This window comes from Pezoporus flaviventris, unplaced genomic scaffold, assembly GCF_033815535.1.
Source record: "Pezoporus flaviventris isolate CSIRO_AGI_PZ_B2104156 unplaced genomic scaffold, CSIRO_AGI_Pfla_v1 ptg000001l, whole genome shotgun sequence".
In the NCBI taxonomy this organism is placed as follows: Eukaryota; Metazoa; Chordata; class Aves; order Psittaciformes; family Psittacidae; genus Pezoporus; species Pezoporus flaviventris.
This window is the reverse complement of record NW_026892549.1, coordinates 17,482,351-17,500,986: the sequence shown is the minus strand read 5'-3', so window position 1 is coordinate 17,500,986 and position 18,636 is coordinate 17,482,351. Positions and strand designations below refer to the sequence as shown.

The window sequence follows — 18,636 nt, the reverse complement described above, 5'->3', positions numbered from 1 at the left end:
GTTGTAAAAAGGTGGGCCAAGCCCTCACATACAATACCTCCTCTCACTTCTAGGTCTAAATTTGGCTACTGCAGTCCCCTCCTCTTTCCTGTGTCTGCTCCTTAAATAGAAGAGCATGTGCAAAGAGCTGCTCTGGAATACTCAGTGTGGTTTTCCAGTACAGAGCCTGGCCATGACCTCCAAGCAGAAGGCTGAAGAAACCTGTCACAGAGTAGGTCTTTTAGGGGTGGTGCAGGTGACTGGGACCTTTGAGGGATTCCTAAGCCCACGGTGAGGTGGGAAGTCCTGAAAAAGATATATGGGAGGAAAGGATAATAGTGGCCAAGACAGCTGTTGGCTGCCTGCTTTGCTTCTGCAGAGGCAAGGGCTCACCCAGGGCTTCGGACTGCAAAGAGATAGATCTGAAGACTGGCTCAAAAATCTGGAGCCTTAAAAATGTGTTTTTTTTTTTTTTCCCCTGCATTGCCAGGCTGAGCCTTTGGGGTTTATATTTCCAGCTCTTTGCTGTGACTGTAAGGAACAGAAACCTCTTGTCTTATTCTTTGCACCCCCTGAGGTGCCCCGAGGATCCATGGCTTTCAGATGACCCCAAACCACTGCCAGGATGGACTGGTGAACGATGGCCAGGAGCCACCACTGTCGCTCACCCACTGCAGAGCAGCAGCGCTGAGCAGCACGTGCGCATGAGGGGAGAACACCTGCACATGCAGCGCCTGGCACAGACTAATCTAGACCAGCTTCCAAAGCTCAGAGCTTATCGCAACAAAATGTAAAACAGGAGCAGGAACAAGAAACTCTTTTTTAAAGGTCTGATGTTGCTTCAGGCTTTTTCAAAAGTCAGGAACATCTTTATTAGGGAATTGTGGAACCAAGGTATTGCTTTCTGCTTGTGTCAGTGCCTTTGCACAGCTCCCCTCCTGTGCTGCACTGGTGCTGAGGAGGCAGGAGTGTCCAGCTGGGCAGCCTGGCACTGTGGACACCACAGAGGGGTGAGGAGGGGCCAAGGGGCAGGAGACAAACCAGGCTGTGCTTGCTTTCTGCCTTTCCTTTCCAGGCAGTTTTTGCAGACTGGCTGCCAGGGCTGAGTGGGAGCGGTGGGAGCATTTAAATACATGCACTAGCACATGCATTACTAAATCAGCCACTTTAAAACACTGTCTTTAATTTACTGCCTTTGATTGAAGTCATAGCAGTGATGACCATAGCTTGTCGTTCTGTTTGCTTCTCTGCCCCATCACATAGACCCACTTGACAGAGCCTTGGGTGACATGGTTTACTATGAGGTGTCCCTGCCCATGGCAGGGGAGTTGGAACTAGATGATCTTAAGGTCCTCTCCAACCCTAACTATTCTTTCTGGGTGCAGCTCATGGAGTCAGTGCCCTGGTGGGAGACAGAGGTGATGTGGCCATCACTGCTCTGCACTTGCTGCCATCTCCTGCCCAGCCAGCATGTGGTGGTGCCTGCAACTTGATGCCCACTGGCAGTGGATGGGAGAAGCCCCATGAGGGTATGCTGAGAGGTAGCCATCACTACCATACTGCTGCTGCAGGGCCCCACAGTCACTCACAGTCAGGCATTGCCCTGGGGGAGCACTGGTGGGCTTTTCCTCTCCTTCCTGGTGCCATGAGTGTGCCCAGGGCTCCAGAGCCACCCCAGGGTATGCTAGTGGCTGTGATGCTCAGCGGTCACCCCAGGCAGCTCCTTCTCACCTGCTGCTGTGCAGCCAGGGACAATGTCTGTTTGCTGGCATGGGCCCGAAGTGAGCTCAGGGAAGGGTTTGGGGAGCCTTCAGCTGGGCCTGGCAACGGGACATTAATAACATGTGTTACAAGCCCTGGAACTTAAATATTTTGCTGCTATAAATGTTAGCAATGAGAGATCTTGTTACATTTAAATGCCAGATGACGGAAGCAGAGGCCAAAAAAAGCACCCTTCCCAGCCAAGTGGGAAGAGAAGGGGGTGAGTGCGCCAGCAGGGCCGGCAAGCACAGGACCGGCACTGGGTGCACTGGGGAAGCCCACACCAGGCAGGAGCGGGCAGGGGGCACAACCTGGCCATGGTGCCTGGGGCTGTGGGGAGGAAGGGGCTGGCGTTGCTCAGCAAAGCCCTGTGAGCGTGACACCATGCAGGGCACCAAGCAGAGGTGTGCCAAGTGCCTATGGAGCCAGTGACCGCAGGGGAGAGCTCACCCATATTATGGTCTTGGCCTTTGAGATAGTAAAGAGCTTGTATTTTCCACTCCAACCTCCTATGCTCAGCCATGTATCCCGTGACTCCGTTGTGAGAGTTCTCATGGGCTGAAACTTGGCACACGAGGTCTCCCACCCAGCTGGGGAGCAATTTTAATCATTTATTTTTCAACATAATTTCAATAAATTCCAGTTGGCTATTCCTAAATAACACCCAGAGCAGAAAGACGTTGCACAGCCGTGTGAAGCGAATCTTTGCAATTAGAGAACTTGAACACTTTTTGGTGGGTGTTTTGGTAAAAACAAAATGTTGCATGTGATCGGTTTGGAAAGCAGAGGACTAATTACAAGCGCTGTTTCAAAAAAATGGAATGAAAATGAGTTATGCTGCTAACGCTCAGATGCAAGAACATGGTTTGCTTAATTTAATAATACTGTGTAATTTGTGTAAAACTGAATTAGTAGCAATTATACGTTATTGTTAATTACTTGGAGTGGGGTTCTCCTCTCTGTGCTTGCACCTGGCTCCCTGATGCCACCCAAGTCCATGGGATTTACAACATAAAGGTGTGCGGGCGATGTAAGGACTTGAACAAGGAGAAATAAAGAAGGTGCTCAGGGTCAGGCCCTCTTCAGAGTATGCATGTCCTCCGTCCTGTCCTGATGCTAATTAAATCTCCTCAGAGGAATTAATGAGAGTTTTGCACGCAAGCACTGGGACTGCAAGGACAGGCCTCGCCGGCTGGCTTCAACAGCTCGAGCTTGGCTCCTTTTGTGACTCATGCGCCTGACTCACAGACGCCTGATGAAATACATGTACTCTCAGTCAAATTTATCACAGCTAAATATTAAAGCAAACTCTTTAATTTCAAACCCAATACTTCCTGGGGTTTTCTCAGCAGCTGCACTCAGAATGGTGATGTACACTTGGGAAAGGGCAGTGATGCAAGTGTCACTACCTTGCAATTGAAAGACTTGCTTATTTGCTTATATACATACATATATATATATTTAGAAATTTCCCCAAGGCAAAAGGAAACAGTTCATGACAAGCAGCAGCTTGGAAGGTCATCTGGGTTATTATTTCTGCAGCTCACCTCCAGCACATAGGCAAAGTCTTTATGTACAGATTTTAATGATGCTAAAAGAGTTTAAAACCTTAGCAATGGTTCAATTAATTATTAGTTAGGCTTTTTCATGTACAGCCTCATTTCAGGTACTTTAACAAAAATATCTGTTACTGTGTATTTTTGAAGGAATAATAGTGTTGGCTTGTGTGGTTTTTTATGGCTGAAGAGGCCTCATTGTTTAGCTTTGTGCTGACCCTGAGCCATCCCACCATGCTTCTGCTGGCAGCAGTGCCCGTCCAGGCAGCCTGGACCTGGGAAGGTCCCTACAGCCCTGCCTGCCCTCTCCTGTGGTGGGAAGGGAATGGCGCTTACCACTGCATGGCATTGTGACCAGGCTGCTTGCTGCACGATGAAGCCCCCTGTGCCTTGCCCACGGGGTTCTGTGGGGCTGCATTGGCACAGGAACATTCCCATAAACCTTCTTGGGGTGGATTTGCTTTGAGAGTGCCCAGTAATCTGTCTAATGGCTGCTTGGGCCAAGTGGGGCTCCACTCCTCAGGATGGCAGATTTCCCGTTCAATTGCAAAGACACAGGAGTCTGAAAAGAGATCATTTTACTAAATGAGGTGACTGGTCTGGGGGTCCAACAACTCCTTAGTACTCCAAAAATTTCCTCTATGTCATCTTTAAACTGTGTGAGCTGTTTCTATGCTCACAAAGCATTGTGAAGTGGTTTTACTTGAAATTTCAGCTGCTCCAATGAGGCAGAATTTATGAAGTACAAAAGGGTTTCATGTTACCATGGTAATAATTTCAAAACAGAGGAGCCTGCTTTTGCTATACTTGCAGTCTGGTTGGGAGAGTTTTCTGCGTGGAAGGGTGACAGGGCAAACCTGCTCTACAGCAAAAGGTGTGCTCTGCTTGCAGTTGTTTTCTGGGGCCCACATACTTCTAAAGAGCAGGATATTTGCATTAACATTAATAGGTTTATTCTAATGTCTGTGCATGACAATTTATGTGCATAGTACTCCTTTCACATGGACATGCCATTATCACACCTTAATACAAACACTGTACACTTGCATGCGAATATCCTGCTCTTTACACATATGTGGGCCCCAGAAAACAATTGCAAGCAGAGCACACCTGGTATCCTCCCCAAGTCACCGGCCAGCAGCAGAACCAGCAGTCCTGGTTCTGGGACACCACTGACAGCCATTAAACAAAACACATTGTCACAGTACTCATCTTAGACTTCAGCCCTGTTATGTTTTTTTTTTCTCCCAGATAACGTTATTATAGATAAAATTCTACTTACAGCTGGAATTTCTTATCAACAATTACAATACTGGTAGAAAACACAATTGAAGAAAACCTGCACCTTTTGGAAAGCAAATTTATTTGTAAGGATGCTTATAATGATGAATAAGAAGTGGTATTCAAAAGGACAGAAAACAATCATGTTTACAGATTATCCTGAGATTACTTTACTAATTTTCCCCCATTTTCACTATTAATTGAAAATCAGCTGCATGTAAACTGTACGTGATCCAAGCTGTGGGCAGGAGCTGCTGAGTCCTAATTCCAGTTTCCAGCCTTGGTTCCTTCTGTGGTTTTGAACGAGCACTTAGCAACAGCTGTCCCTTAGCAAGCCATGCGTGGGTTACTCAGAAAATGACAGTTTCCAAAACCCATGTTGTTCTACCAAACGTGAAGTGGAAACTTTTTCATGCAAAGTGTTTCTAAACCGTGCAGTTTCTCATGTCGCCTGGAAATCCTGCAACCTGTCATTAGTTAGAGATGGCTTTTAATCCAACAACGTCACCCTTTGTTATGAGCTCTATTAACCACATGGGCTACTATTTTCAAACGCGCTTTAGGCTGCCAATAAGCAGCTAGACGTTCAGAAGTGTTGGCTGTCAGCACCACCTGTAGAGCCTCAAGAGAAGCTTGGCATTTCTGGAAATTTAGCTGTTTACTTAGATTCTGTAAAGTCTTATTTAGATACCCAACCTTTAGTCTTCTCTTTTGGAAAATGGTCCTTGTTAAAGCTGTGTTTTCTCCTGAGGAACACCTACACATGAGCTACTTGAATGTCACATTCAGTTATTTGGCAGTATGCTGTGGAAAATTACTGGCCTTGTACTGTTCAGCCAAATGTAGACCTATCTATATTTTTAAGTGAGTTAGTATTCTTTTCTCTGTTTAAAACATTCCTATTACTCATAATGAGTCAAATCCTGGCCCCATTTGGAGAATGGTGCATAAATGGGCTGTACACACAAAGAAGCTTTTGAGGGAGCACTTCACAAACCCTCTGAGCACCTGGCTTTTCCCAAGGGAATCAGCATTCACTTCCCACCCCACACCACCACTGCTGTGATCACCACCCATATTGCCCCAGCCTGACTCATGATACATCACCATGTCTTCTGTTTTCACTCCCCTTAGTCTCTTGCCTCTTGTCTCAGAGCAGCTCACATCACTGCTTGGAAAGTGCTGTACGTGTTGAGAAAAAGAACAAAATAAGTCATATAGGAGAAGCAGCACAGGGTGCATCATGCCTCCCCTCTGGCCCGAAATCTTTCTGTGCCACTCTCTACAGCTGCAGGCAGCAGTTCAGCCAGCCTCGGGGTCTTGTTACCATCATAAGCACATGGTTTGACAGTGTTCCTGTGCAGACCTTTGGTGTCTGCCTTCCCTGGATCAGGAAGGAGACCTCTGTGGGTCACCTGCTGGTATGTGCTGCAGGCTGTTAAAGCCTGATGTGCTCCATGTTCACCAGCAGCAGAGCTGTGCTGGGCAGTGTTGCCTGGGAAAACAACCATGGTCTAGCTCAGCTTCAAGCACAGAATGATGCTCCCAGGCAAGTGAGAGCACACCATGGGGCAATGATGGCAGCCCCATGCTGATCACAGAGGGACATGTGACTCCTGATAAAGTCAAAGTCTTTGGGAACAAGTTAATGTTTCAGACAGGGTATGACAAATGAGGCCTGACAGAATGGTTTCATGCAGCCTGAGCTGCTGGTGTCATGGGACTCGCCTTCCTCATTGCCATTGAGCACTCTGCTACTGTGTCACTGTCTGGAGGATACATGGAGCGTCACAGGGAAGCCCTGTATCATGGGACTGGAGTTAGGAAGGTATGCGAGCACCACAAGGTCAATATTATTTGGGAATTTCTGATGTAGTCTGTTTAGAGTTGCTCAGGCTTGTATAAAATGCAGGTTTTCATGTCCTTAATCCATCATATGATAATTTAAAGGCTCTGCTAATAGTAAATAGATGCAGCTATTCTGGAAATCTGCTTTGTTATTCCTTTTAGAGAGAAACCTGTACCTTTTCAGGAACTTGCATTGACATTTACTTTGTGCAACTGGCAGGGACTGGGAGAATGGAAAAACCTACTGTACGAGAAGGTCAGGTTTGAGACCATCTAAGAAATCTGAAGATGTGTAAGTCCATGGGATCTGATGAGATGCATCCATGGATCCAAATGGAACTGTCCAATGAAGGGGCCAAGCCATTATACATCCTATTTGACAAGTCGTGGCAGTCCAGTGTAGGTCCCACTGACTGGAAAATGTCAAAAGTAACCCCCATTTTTAAAAAGGGAAACAACAGGGAACTACGGGCCTGTCAGTCTCACCTCAGTGTCCAGCAAGGTTTTGGAGCAGATCGTGTTGTGGCTGACATACTGGAAGGAAGGGTTGCTGTCTGGAGGGACCTGAGCAGACTTGGGAGAGAGGATTGGGAAAACGTGATGAAGTTCAGCAAGGCCAAGTGCAAGGTCCTGCACCTGGGTTGGGGCAATCCCAAGCACAAATAGAGGCTGGGCAGAGACTGGATTGAGAGGAACCCTGAGGAGAAGAACTGGGGGTGTTGGTTGATGAGAAGCTCACCATGACTTGGCAATTAGCATGCTTGCAGCCCAGAAACCAAACGTGTCCTGAGCTGCACCAAAAAGAATGTGACCAGCAGGTCAGGGGGTGGGATTCTCCCCCTCTACTCCACTCTTGTTAGACCCCCTGCAATACTGCATCCAGCTCTGGGGCCCCCAACATGAGAAGGACATGGAGCTGTTGGACTGAGTCCAGAGGAGGCCTCAAAGATGCTCCTAGGGCTGGAGCACCTCTGCTATGGAGACAGGCCAAGAGAGCTGGCCTTGTTCAGCTTGGAGATGAGGAGGGTCTGGGAGACCTTAGAGCAGCTTCCAGTGCCTAAAGGGGCTGACAAGAAAGCTGGAGAGCAGCTTTTTACAAGGACCTGTAGGAATGAAGAAGAATGGCTTTAAACTGACAGAGAGGAGATTTAGATCGGATATTAGGAAGAAGCTTTTCCTTGTGAGGCACTGGCACAGATTGCCCAGAGCAGCACTGGCTGCCCCATCCCGCCTCGGGGGTATCCGGTTGCGGCTCTTCCCGCGGTCACTGCGCTGTTACGGGGCAGGTCAGATGCCGGTCCGGAGCCGCTGCCCAGACCCACAGCTCACCAGCGGCGCTGCCGAGCCCCACTCGCCGCCGCCAGGGGGCGCGATGAGGCGGAAGTGACGCGTCGGGCCGAGAGTGACGGTCGCCAGCGGCCATTGGCGGGGCGGGGCGTTTCGCCACAGCCCCCGCCGCCTCCCCGCCCGCCGCGCCGTCCCCTTTGTCAGCGCTCCGCCGCCGCTCGGCGCTGCCGCGGGCATGCGGGCGGGCCGCGGGCAGCGACAGCGCCGGGCCTAAGCGCGGCGGCCCCGCCGCCCATGGCCAGCCCGCCGCGGCAGTGAGGAGGTGAGTGCAGTCGCGCACTCGGCCGGGCCGGAGGCTGAGAGGCGCGGAGCTGCGGGAGGAGCCGCCTTGGGCCGTGGGGAGCCGCGGCGGGGGTCGCCCGGCCGCTGCTGGCTGGTGTGAGGGGCTGTGCCCGTCCCCGCCGCGCAGGCCCTGCCCCTGCTCCGCCAGCCCAGAGGCTGTTGTCGTCGCGGCCCCTGCCCGAGGTTGGGGGGGGGGGGGGGGAAGGAGGAGGGAACGTCGTAAAATCCGGGAGGGGAAATTCCTGTGGGCTGTCCTCCCGACTCCGGGAGATTCACCGAGCAAGCGGCTTTCCTCACGGGATGGAAAGCTGAGTGCGCTGCGACCACCGGCGCAGGCTCCCACCCTGCCGCGCAGCGCACCGAGCTGTGTTTGAGCCCGGGGGCAGGCACAAAGGATTCCAGTTCCCTGCGGCTGCTGCAAAGCACACGTATGGTGGTGACCAGCGTTGCTCGGTTCTCCGGTAAACAGGCTGCGGCGAGGAGCGGCGACTCGGGTCCCTTTATTTTCCCCTTAATTTTAACAACATAGACTGATATAAATTGGAGGTGCAGGCTTGTGCTACAACGGAATGAGCTCTTTGAGCATGGTTGTGCTGGCGTTACTAATGTAAGTATGCTGCAGGTCCGTGGTTTGGTAGGAAGAAGAAAGTTACAGGCCAAAGTCCCTTGTACATATCAATCTGTTCAAGGCACTTCTTTTCTGGCCAAATAGGATGGTGTTCTGCACCATGAGTCTATAGGGGTCTAAGCCAGCCTGCCTGTTTAGAGTCATGCAGCTCTGAATTTTGGGAGGAAACAAAGGGGACAGTAGGCCTGGTGCCTGAATTCTTGTCACGACTGCTGGTGATGGAGGACGGGTTGCTCCAGGCAGGCAGCCTTTTTTGCAGCCCGCTCAGTTCTGGGTGTTAACCTCAGGGCTTTTAAAACTACATGCTGGTTTGTGAAATCTGATGCATGAATATAGTAGTGGAAGCTGTCTGGGTAGCCTTTCCAACTCTGTTAGTCTGTAAAAATGTGTTAAAGTAACTTGTTTCTAGGAGAACTTGTACAGTACCCAAGAGCTGAACCGCTTTATTTTCTGCAAACTGGGAGAGAGATTGTGGTGTTACTGGCGGCATCATCAGGTGTAAACTTTGAGGTTCTGGACTGAGCTGCAGAACTGGCACTTATGAGTGATGCATTGAGCTTTTGGAAGACAGGTTCTTTTTCCAGTCTTACACGGTTGTGGTATGCATTGAAATGCATCTGTAGTGGATCTCAGCCTTTCATTTAAGAAAACTCCTATGGTTGTAGCAGTTTGCTGTGGGCAATGACAGGTCTATTTTTAAGTCTTCAGTTTTCTTTTGTTTCCTGTCATAGGATCTTTACTATGATCCTTCTACTTCATCTTCAGAGAAACAGGAGTGACCTGGAATGCAGCGGGCACTTTGTAAATATTCTCCAGGTTTGGTCCTTGAAGGTCTAGTGCTGTTTGAAGAGTACTGGGTTGCCTTGAAATTGAAATCAGCAAAAGCTGATGCCCTGAATGTGGAAAGCTCTCAAGTGCACGTCTGGGTCCTTTGATGACCACAACTTTTTTTTTGAGGAGGTGTTACAGATCTGTTTTAGGGGAACAAAAAGTTCCTGTATACACTCTGCTTTCCCTGGGAGGTGCTAAGTGTGTGTGATGTTTTGAGAGGTTTACCTTCCATCTCAGTATTTTGTTTGCTGGGATAAGGCCTGCATTCCTCTGCTTTGTTTAAGGGGGGTGGGGGTGCTACTCCTTTGCCTAATGGCATGGGACTTGGGAGTAGTTATCGATTGGAAATCTCTGCTTATTTGTCTTCTCATGCTGTAAAGACAGGTGCTTCCTTTTGTCTGCTCCTGTTTCCATCTCAGGACAAACTTTAAGGTCTGTTGCTGTGACTTGGATCACTCCTCAACCGTTTCAGTTTATAAATAATCAGTGTTGTGGTTCTGAGTTGTAGTTAGGCCAAAAAGTATAGGAGGTGAGGCTGTTAGTTAAATGGAACAGCCTGAGGGAAGAAAACTGTTACATATTTAGTTTTTTTGTTGTTGTTGTTGTGGGTTTTTTTTGTTTGGTTTTTTTTTTCAGTTTTAAGTCTTATGTTTCAAAGTTGCAAGCTGAGAAAGGGAAATCCTACTGATGGGGACTGGTGATGTTTCCAGAGACATTGTTGACTCTGCAAGTTCCATTGCACAGTAACTGTTGCTAACTCATTTTCTCATCACTTATTTTTATATATACATTAGAAAACTGGATCATGTAGCTGTTGATGTTGTTAATTCGTGTTTGTGCTCTCTGTAGAGAATACTGTGGCTCCAGTAGTTAACTTTTAAAAGTATTTGTGAAGGCCTGAGTGGTGCATGCAGAAGTTCAGCCTCACACTTGGTGGACTTAAGTCATAAAGTAACTTTGGCCATATTATGTTCTTGGAGCTTGCAATGTAACATGCTTTGGGAGATGAGAGGTGCTTTTGTGCCTTAGTAGCTGGATTTTTGATATTCTGATGATTGTTTACAATCGTCTGTATTAGCATGTATTCAGTCGGTTGCATTTTTCTGCTGAGGTGACCTGCGAAAGCTTACCTCTAACACCATTTAGGAAGATTCTTCTGCAGGAGAGTGTGAATGTGTTGAGGAGCTGAAGTGAAAGGGGAGGTCTAAATATAGCCATTTCCTGCAGAACTTGCCTGTTTTTGAGGCTAGCTCTCCAGAATAAATTCATGTCTCCCCAAGCCAACAGAGTGGGGCTTCTTTTCTTGTTTTAGCCATTGCAGCCTGACTGTGGTCAGTAAATCCCAGTGCAGGTGGAAGGGAAAACCAGAAGGCTTGGTGGCCAGGGCTGGGGCAAGGCATGTGGCAACGTAACTTGAGGTGGTACCATTCGCCTGCCTCCAAACTGTGTCCAGCAGGGAAGGAATGGAGACTTGCATCATCTTGCCAAAACTGCCAGACACAGCAGCAGCAGAAGCATCAAATAGCTTATTTGGAGGGATGGAAATGAGTCTGAGAGAGGGATAAAAGTCATTTGGAGAAACATCATCTCTCTCTTTGAAGCTGTGCTCTGTCCTTGTTTTGCTCTTTCACAAGCTGCATGCTTCTTAGGAATGGAGAAAGCAGTGGGCTCTTGAGCAGTGAAGAAGCTCTTGGGGTAGGAAGAGAACAAAGGCGGGGGAAAGAACACCAGTGGGGTGTTATGGGTGGGTTGTGTATGTTTTTTTTTGTTGTTTTTCGCAGTTTTTTTGGACAGCTGGTACTCTGAAGTCATGCTTATATTTAATGAAAGCCTGATGCTAAAATAGGATCTAGGGACAGCCGTTGTAAAATAATTAGGCATCCTTTTAGCCCCCTCATCCCTGCGAAAAGAAAAACCAGCCTTGCTTGTGTTCACTTGTCTTCTTGGGTATTTGAACTCTCAAATGGGTATCTCTATCTGCTCTTCTATCTTTCATCTATTCGACTGTGTATGAAACAGGCTAAAAACTTAGCCCACTCACCTAGGCAGCTATATAGAGCTGTAGAAGATTACAGTGGTGGTGTTGAATGCAGTTGGTTTCTGAGCGGTAATTGCTCTCTCCCAGACTCTCTGTGTGTAAGAATTCATGCAGATTGGTTAGGGTGGATTGCAGGCTGGCCTTGATGAGGGCATGCTTGCCTGTTAGGCGATAGGTTATTTGCTTTGAGATTTGAGGGTAGTCAAGACAGACAGTTTAAAAGCATGTTAGTTACAAAGGTATCCAACACTGTCTAAGAAGGCACCTTTTAAGTTCTGCTCTAGACAAGTTCAGCAACTACATGTTAAGTACATAACTAATTTGCATCTTTTGCATATCTGTGTGTATCTGTAAAGTAAGGAATGATGGTATTTCTTAGCAGTGATGTGAATTCAGCTTTCCAAAAGTTTACAAGTATTTTGATAGTATGAATTTAGAAGATGCTGTTGACTGTGAAATTTATGGAGTTCCATGGAAATGCTTTCAAGAAATTCCTTTTTTTCAGGCAAAACACAGTTTAGGTTAATGCTTTCAAAAGTAAGACAGTGTAGTCTAATGGCATTAAGTAGTTATAATGAAATAATTTTCTGTGGTATATTGGACCAGGATCATGCACATGACCCAGTTTCAGCTGATAGGAGATCCTTTCCTTAAAATGTGTTCTTTTGCAATTATATGTATGTAGCTCAGAGTTCACAGGTTCCTCCTTTAAGGTGATTTGCATTTGTAAGTCTTGCTAGGATTTGGTACATGCTCTCAAAATTTTACTCTTGTAACAAGATCTACAGTGAACTAACTGGTGATAAAGTAGCATTGAGTCTAGCCTTTGACAGTAATTCTGTGGGATGCCAACTGTTTTCTCTAAGGAACATGAGAAGTATGCTGATATTCCTAGTGAAATAAGTACATTACTATTTTTTTCATGTGAAATGAAGTAGTGATACATTTTAGAAATTTGATGGTGTTCTTTGCTAGCAGTTCAGATGCTGTCCTTCCCCTGGAAGGTCAGAACTGACCGTGTGATTCATCTGCTGGTAAGTAGTCAACATCAGGTGCTGCATCACGGTCTGCCAGTTGTTATACGATCCCATCTTTAAACAGGGTTCTTTTGATCTGCTCTTTCATTTCATGCTGTATTCATCCTGGTTGTTGGTGCTCCACCTTGTTTGCTGAACCAGTGCTAACCGTGAATACTGCTCTGTGGCATAGTGGCTATGCCTGGCAGGCCAGGCAGTGAGGTTGGATCCCAGGGCCTGTTGGACCGAGGATTCTGCCCAGTTCTCGTTTGAACATGTTTTGCATTCTCTGTGTCTGAAAATTAGTGTGCCACCAGGTCTTAAACTCCTCTAAAGATCCCAAGATCAACGTCCCTCATCTCAAGTGGTTGTGCTCTGTTCTGTTTGAGTACAAAGGCAGCATAAGTCTCTAGGCAATTGGAGTAACTCCTTTTTTGTTCAGATCCAGTTTCTTTGTGCTCAGGACCTGCTGTTTTACATGGGGTTGGCTCAGTCTAGTTCTACAAAGCTTTGTAAGGTGGTGTAGGTGCAACATGTCTGACTTAACTCATTTGCTGAGGATAGAGATGTTTCAAAGAGTATGGTATTAGAGGTCTTAAAGTCACAACTGAAATGTGAGTAAATGAGAAATGACGATTTTATATTTTTTTTCTTATGATGCAAGAAATGGGGAATGTTGTGTGTTGTTGATAGCAGTTTTGAAATTAGGAAAAATAAAGGTTTTGTGTAGTGCCTGTTCAAGTTACAGAATAATGGCAGTGGGACATTCAAAAGATTTTTTTTTTTTTTTGTAAGGAATTTTATATGTTTGTAGATCGGTGGATGGATCATTAAATACAGTAGTCCAGATGCAGTTTAGGCTTTGGAATTTGTCTCTGACTGGGAAGCATGGGGTCAGGGGCCAGAAGAAGGTGAAAGTGTGACCTTTGCATGCTGTGTCCTTGTGCTTCTTCCTAAGCATCTTCTGCTTGCCTCTTGAGTCAGCAGGCTACTGTTGAGTTAGGTGTATGTTTTGTGCTTCTTCTGTTTCTCCTGTTGACCTGAAAAAGGCAGCTAAATGGTTGCTCATCGCTAGAAGCCATTTTTGTCAGTGCATCCCCCACTTTTGAAATGCTCTTGGGAGTGTCAAGCCACATTACTGTTTGCTACCTGTAATGCTTCTGAAAAGATGCATGTGGAAGTTGTAGCCTGTTGTAAATTAACTCAAGTCTGATTTAGGAAAAGGAAGACTACAGCTTGTTCAGGAAGAAGCTTATTAAAACAGAAGAACTCATGGTTGGTGATTATTCAAGGCAGAGTTTGAACTCTTCATTTGCCTTGTCTGGAATGAACAAAGATGGGGAGGTAGGAGGTGGTAGAGGAGAATGCCAACAGCTATTTTCTGGGCCTTTTTACAGAAGAGGAGATGCTGCTACAACTCTTAACCTTCTATCCTATGTACTTAGAATATTCCTCCTCTGCATGCCGAAGACACAGATCGTCCTTAGTTGAATGGAAACTGGTAGGAGAACCTCTTCCTTGTGTTGCGGAGCAGTTGTAATGAATTGTGCTCACTGGAGATCAGGCATTTCTTGTGCTGACTACCAGCTTTTACCTCTGTGCTAATAAGTTGCAGAAGAGAGGCCAGCAAACACCTCTTCTAATTGCAGGTCTGGTGCTTGTCTGGCAAATATCCTGTAACAGTAGGAGCAGGTTGGCAGCTTTTTGACAGCTGCCTTTGGCTGAGCAGATAGCTTGGAGGTTAGAAGTGGCTTCCTTTTGAAGTCCTGCAAGCTGCTGATCTCTGCTTTCGTAAGTTGGTGTGCCTCAGCAGGCCCCTTCAACCTTCCTCTCCGAATGGCCTGAGGTTTCTGGCTGAGTAGTTTTAGGCAGTTGGTGTTGTGGTTGTGCAAGCCATTTTGCTGGTTTATGCCAGGGAAGTAAGCAGTCATGCTTGTCCCTCTCCCTGTGCTGTTCTTTCTCCTGTGCTGGCATCTCTATGGCCATATGGTGAACTGGATAAGGCATTAATTTAATTAAAACTTAGTCTGTCTTTGCCAGTTTAGTTGTAATGTAAATTAATTACAGGTTTGTTGTTTTTCATGCTGTTGCTAAGGAGGGTGGTAGTGGTTGGGCAGACGTGGTGGACTCTGTGTGCTACCTCGTCTTTGTGAATACCGTTGCCTTACTTGGTGTGTTACGGGTGTGTTGACTCTTCTGTCTGTGACCAAGGCTGTTTGCAGAGTGCTTTGGACTTGTTTGTTGGTGCCAGAGTAGACCTGGTGTGATCCACTCCCCTGGAAGAGTTCCTGTGGGTTTCTTTGGTGCCTGCGTGCTCTTTGGCCCTGGTTGGTTTTTGGAAGTTCTGCATGTCATGGCTTTCATGCCATGGCCCCAAGGCCCTCTTGTCCTTCCTTCTTGTAGGGCTTGTGACTAGCATGATAGCCAGCCTGTCCCCTGTGAGATGCCATGGACAACATTGGATCTGCCTGCGTTACTCGTCCCCATAGGGGTGGATGATTTCCTATGATGGCAGCTAGTATTGAATTGGAGGTAGAAGAGATGAGAGCTAAATCTCCCTAGGAACAAATGTAAAATTAAACAGAATGCGTGTTTGTATTAGTCAGCCTAAAACAGACTGTGCTATTTAGGGCTCTCCACTGCAATAAACTTGTCTCTTGTGTTTGTGTAGGAGGACTGCAACAATTAACTCATCTTAAGGCTGAATCTTAAAAGAGAAAATAAAATGAAAAGATAATAGTTTGGTTTAAGAGGATAAATTAGTTGTACCGTGTTATGTTAGAGAAAAACTTGTAGGTTGTTTATTATTGTTAAAAATCATGTCCATGTTGCATGTTGAAACTCTTCTTGACTTCATAAGGAGCAATATTTTTTGGGTTGTTTCTTTCATCCATTAAATTACACTTTATACTGCTGCTTGAGTGTAACTGCCTGTTGAAGCTACAGGTCTGTGTAGCAGCCGTTTAAAACATCGATTTTGATTGCATGGGCTGGGCAAATCCCAGGCTGTAGGATGATTTGGCAATGGGTTTTATGTGGCAGTCAATCTTGTAGTATTATAGCATGTGTGACTTCTTATTTTTTATTGTCAGAGTAAAAAGACATGACTTGTAGTGCACTAGTCTGAGTATTAAATTACTAATTCATATCTACTTAGGAGTGGAATTAAAATAAGTTGTGCATTCTAAAAAAAAAGCCATCTATTTTAGATGTACTTGTAGCTCGCGGAAAAAAAGTGCTGATGCTTGGGAATTCGAGGAAAAAAAAAACAAACAAAACCAACAACCCAGCAAAAACCAACCCCAAAATCAGAAACACAAAACCAAGCTGGATGTGTTTGTGCTTCTTGGTGATTGTGAATAAAATAGAAAAATACATAGCTGGAGAACTTAAGCTAGAATTCTTGATTTCTTTTCTAGACATTCATTCTTACTTAGTGGGCATTGAGCTAAGCAGTTTTTATTCCACTTGACCTGTGTTTTTTGTCTGAATTGTAAAACCTGTACACATCCTGAGTCTAAATGAAATGTTGATGATAAAAAGATGCTTGCACGGCAGTTTTCACTCTGCCTGCTTTTCATCTCAAGGGTAATAAGGTATAAATGTAGTGTGGGACTGTCTCTGCTTATCTTGATTCAGGGGCTGTCTTCACTAAGGGTCTTCTTTTGATGTAGTTCTTTCTCTCCTGCAGAACCCTTTGCTGCAATTTAGAAGCCCTTTCTGTGGAGACTAGCCAACTGAACACAGGTCTGTGTAAGAGCAGAAGTACGTGTTCACTTTGTGGTTATGATGAAGGTTAAATCATTTGAGTATTGGCTGTCCTTCAACATCTTTGCATATTGTGAACCCTACTCTGTCCAGAAAGAAACATGCAAGTTATTTCAAGTCACTGGAAGAAAAGAAAAAGCTGCACCTAAAAGGTTGCAAAGAAACCTGGGATATGTTGCCCCTACCTGCAAATTCCTGCATCATGTGCATGCAGCCCTGGTAAAGGTGCAGCTTGAAGTATGACTGGTGGCTTCCTGTTTTTCATGTGAATCATAACTTGGTCTCTCCTCCATGTCGGTTCTCATGGATCCTGCCCCTTGGCTTTTGTTGTCAGGACTGTGCACTACTTAAAAATTCTTGAACAACTCCTGTGTCTATCTCTTAACCTCATGTTAGTTGATTGTCAATTAGGCCTTTACAAACGTGCCAGAAATGCCACGTAGACGCTTTCTGTGTGTGTGTTTGTGGACCCAGCATGTTTGCATCAGTCTTTAGTTGAGAATAACCTTAATGAGTAATATGTTCCAGCTTGCCTAAGCAAGAGGGTTTTTTTCTGTCTTTGTGTAGGCATTTTACACATTTCTAAGACTTGTGTCCATACCTCTGAAGCGAACTTGTGCATAATTGTTCTGCAAAACCTGTTCCAAAATCTGAAGCTATTTAGAGCCCTCCATAAACGTTCTTTATGATGCAAATAATATTCTGAAGAATCAGTGTGCTGATATGACTGTTCCTAAATTATAAAATCCTAAGTGCCATTAAAATATTGATCCAAAGAAATATGGTATTTCCATCCCTTGTGCAAAAGTGGCTTTTTTAAAATTTTTTTTTAATGGCTGGAAAAGTCTTTGACTTCATCTCTTTAGTTGGGATTTGATCCTGGATGTTGCTTAGGTATTCAAATAAAACATTTATTGGGCTCTAATGTACAACAGCATCCAGGATTTTGAGGAAACTTATATCTTGTTTCTCCATTAGGAAAGCCAAGATGACATGCAGTTATGAGCCAGAAGGCCAAGCTCAGTTTTAGAAGCTGTTGGTTTTCTTCTGCAGTTACTGGAGTCTCTGATGAAAAATCGGTGTTTCTGAGTCTGCAATGCTGTTTTAGGCTTTCTTTAACAAAGGGTCTGCTAGGAGTGAAACTTGCTTTGGTCTCAGTCTGGAGATTTGTAAGACTTTGACATGTAGACCAATTACAGTTACGTTGGTTTAGTTCCCCAAATGGATGCTCTTTATTCTAAAAGAGGCCCTACTGCATGCAAGCAAGAGTACTGAAGGCCCTGAAATGTTAGCATTTGAATGATTTTGGCTTAGCTTTAAAACAAATAAGTACTGGATATAGAGCTTTGGGGAGTGGACTAAAGCAAATGGAAAAGATGAATTAACTTGAAGTTGTTCTGCAAGGCTGGATTAATAGAGCCACAGCACATCAACAGAGTGGCAGATGAAGAACAAAGAAAAGGATTTTGAGAGCTTGTTTATATTTTGAGGCTCTTCAGAAGTAAAGTAGATGCATTTCAGAAGCTACTGTTCCTCTGCACAGTTATCTTGTCATTCTTACTCTGTGGTACCAGTCCTTATATGGCCCAAGTGAGTTTCCTGCTAGCACCTGTACTATTCCCACAAGGAATAGCAAGAGGCATCCCTGCCCATTTCCTAATGTAGGGAAACTTCTAACTCGCATCTTTTGAGATACTGCAGTGTTTGTCTCATGGTACTTGACAGTTCTTTTTGGACCTGGTTGAAGATATCAACAGGCTCTCTCCTTGAAGAGGGAGATTAAAGTTTTTCATGGCTATGATGGAAAATCTGGAAAGAGAAGGAAGTGTGCTTCTTCAGACATGTGTACCCCAAGATGATGAAAAGCAAAGCAAATTGACAAACCCAACTTTTTCTGGGGAGGGAGGGAGCCTACTCGTATCTTTCAACTGCCTTCTGGTAGAAATGCTTAAGTTTGATAGTTCAGGGTGAGTGGAGAGGGCTCTCTTGCTGCTGCCTAGTTGAGAATGGCATGTGCGCCTTTCTCTAAAGATTACTTTGTGCGCCTTTTGTTCCTGAAAGATTCATAACAGGATGGACTTCTTTGCAGGATTATGTGATTGTAGGACTTCACAGCATTTGGGGAAATTAGAGGACTTTGTGGAGAAACTGGGAGAGCAAAGGAGTTTCCTTCTACATATAGGCAAAGAGGATGACAAAGGATTTGTCATCCTTTGCCTGTAGAAGTGAGACTAGAACCAGCCTGGAACTTGGAAAAACAGTGTGATCTGCTTTGTGTAAGGGCTTCAGTTTGGAATGCAA

At 45.6% G+C, this 18,636-nt stretch overlaps 1 protein-coding gene across 2 annotated transcripts in view; it reads left to right on the top strand.

Moving 5' to 3' along the window:
• The first annotated feature begins 7,887 nt into the window (after positions 1-7,887).
• The window catches only part of ACVR1 (activin A receptor type 1), a 63,952-nt gene continuing 53,203 nt past the window's right edge, over positions 7,888-18,636 (top strand). Inside the window, exon 1 of one of the 2 annotated variants that reach the window (XM_061446332.1) lies at positions 7,888-8,034. The gene's annotated coding sequence lies outside the window, so the exon portion shown is untranslated. Of the gene's footprint in view, positions 8,035-8,297; positions 8,516-18,636 lie in introns of those variants that run through there. The other variant, XM_061446322.1, reaches the window with a different exon arrangement.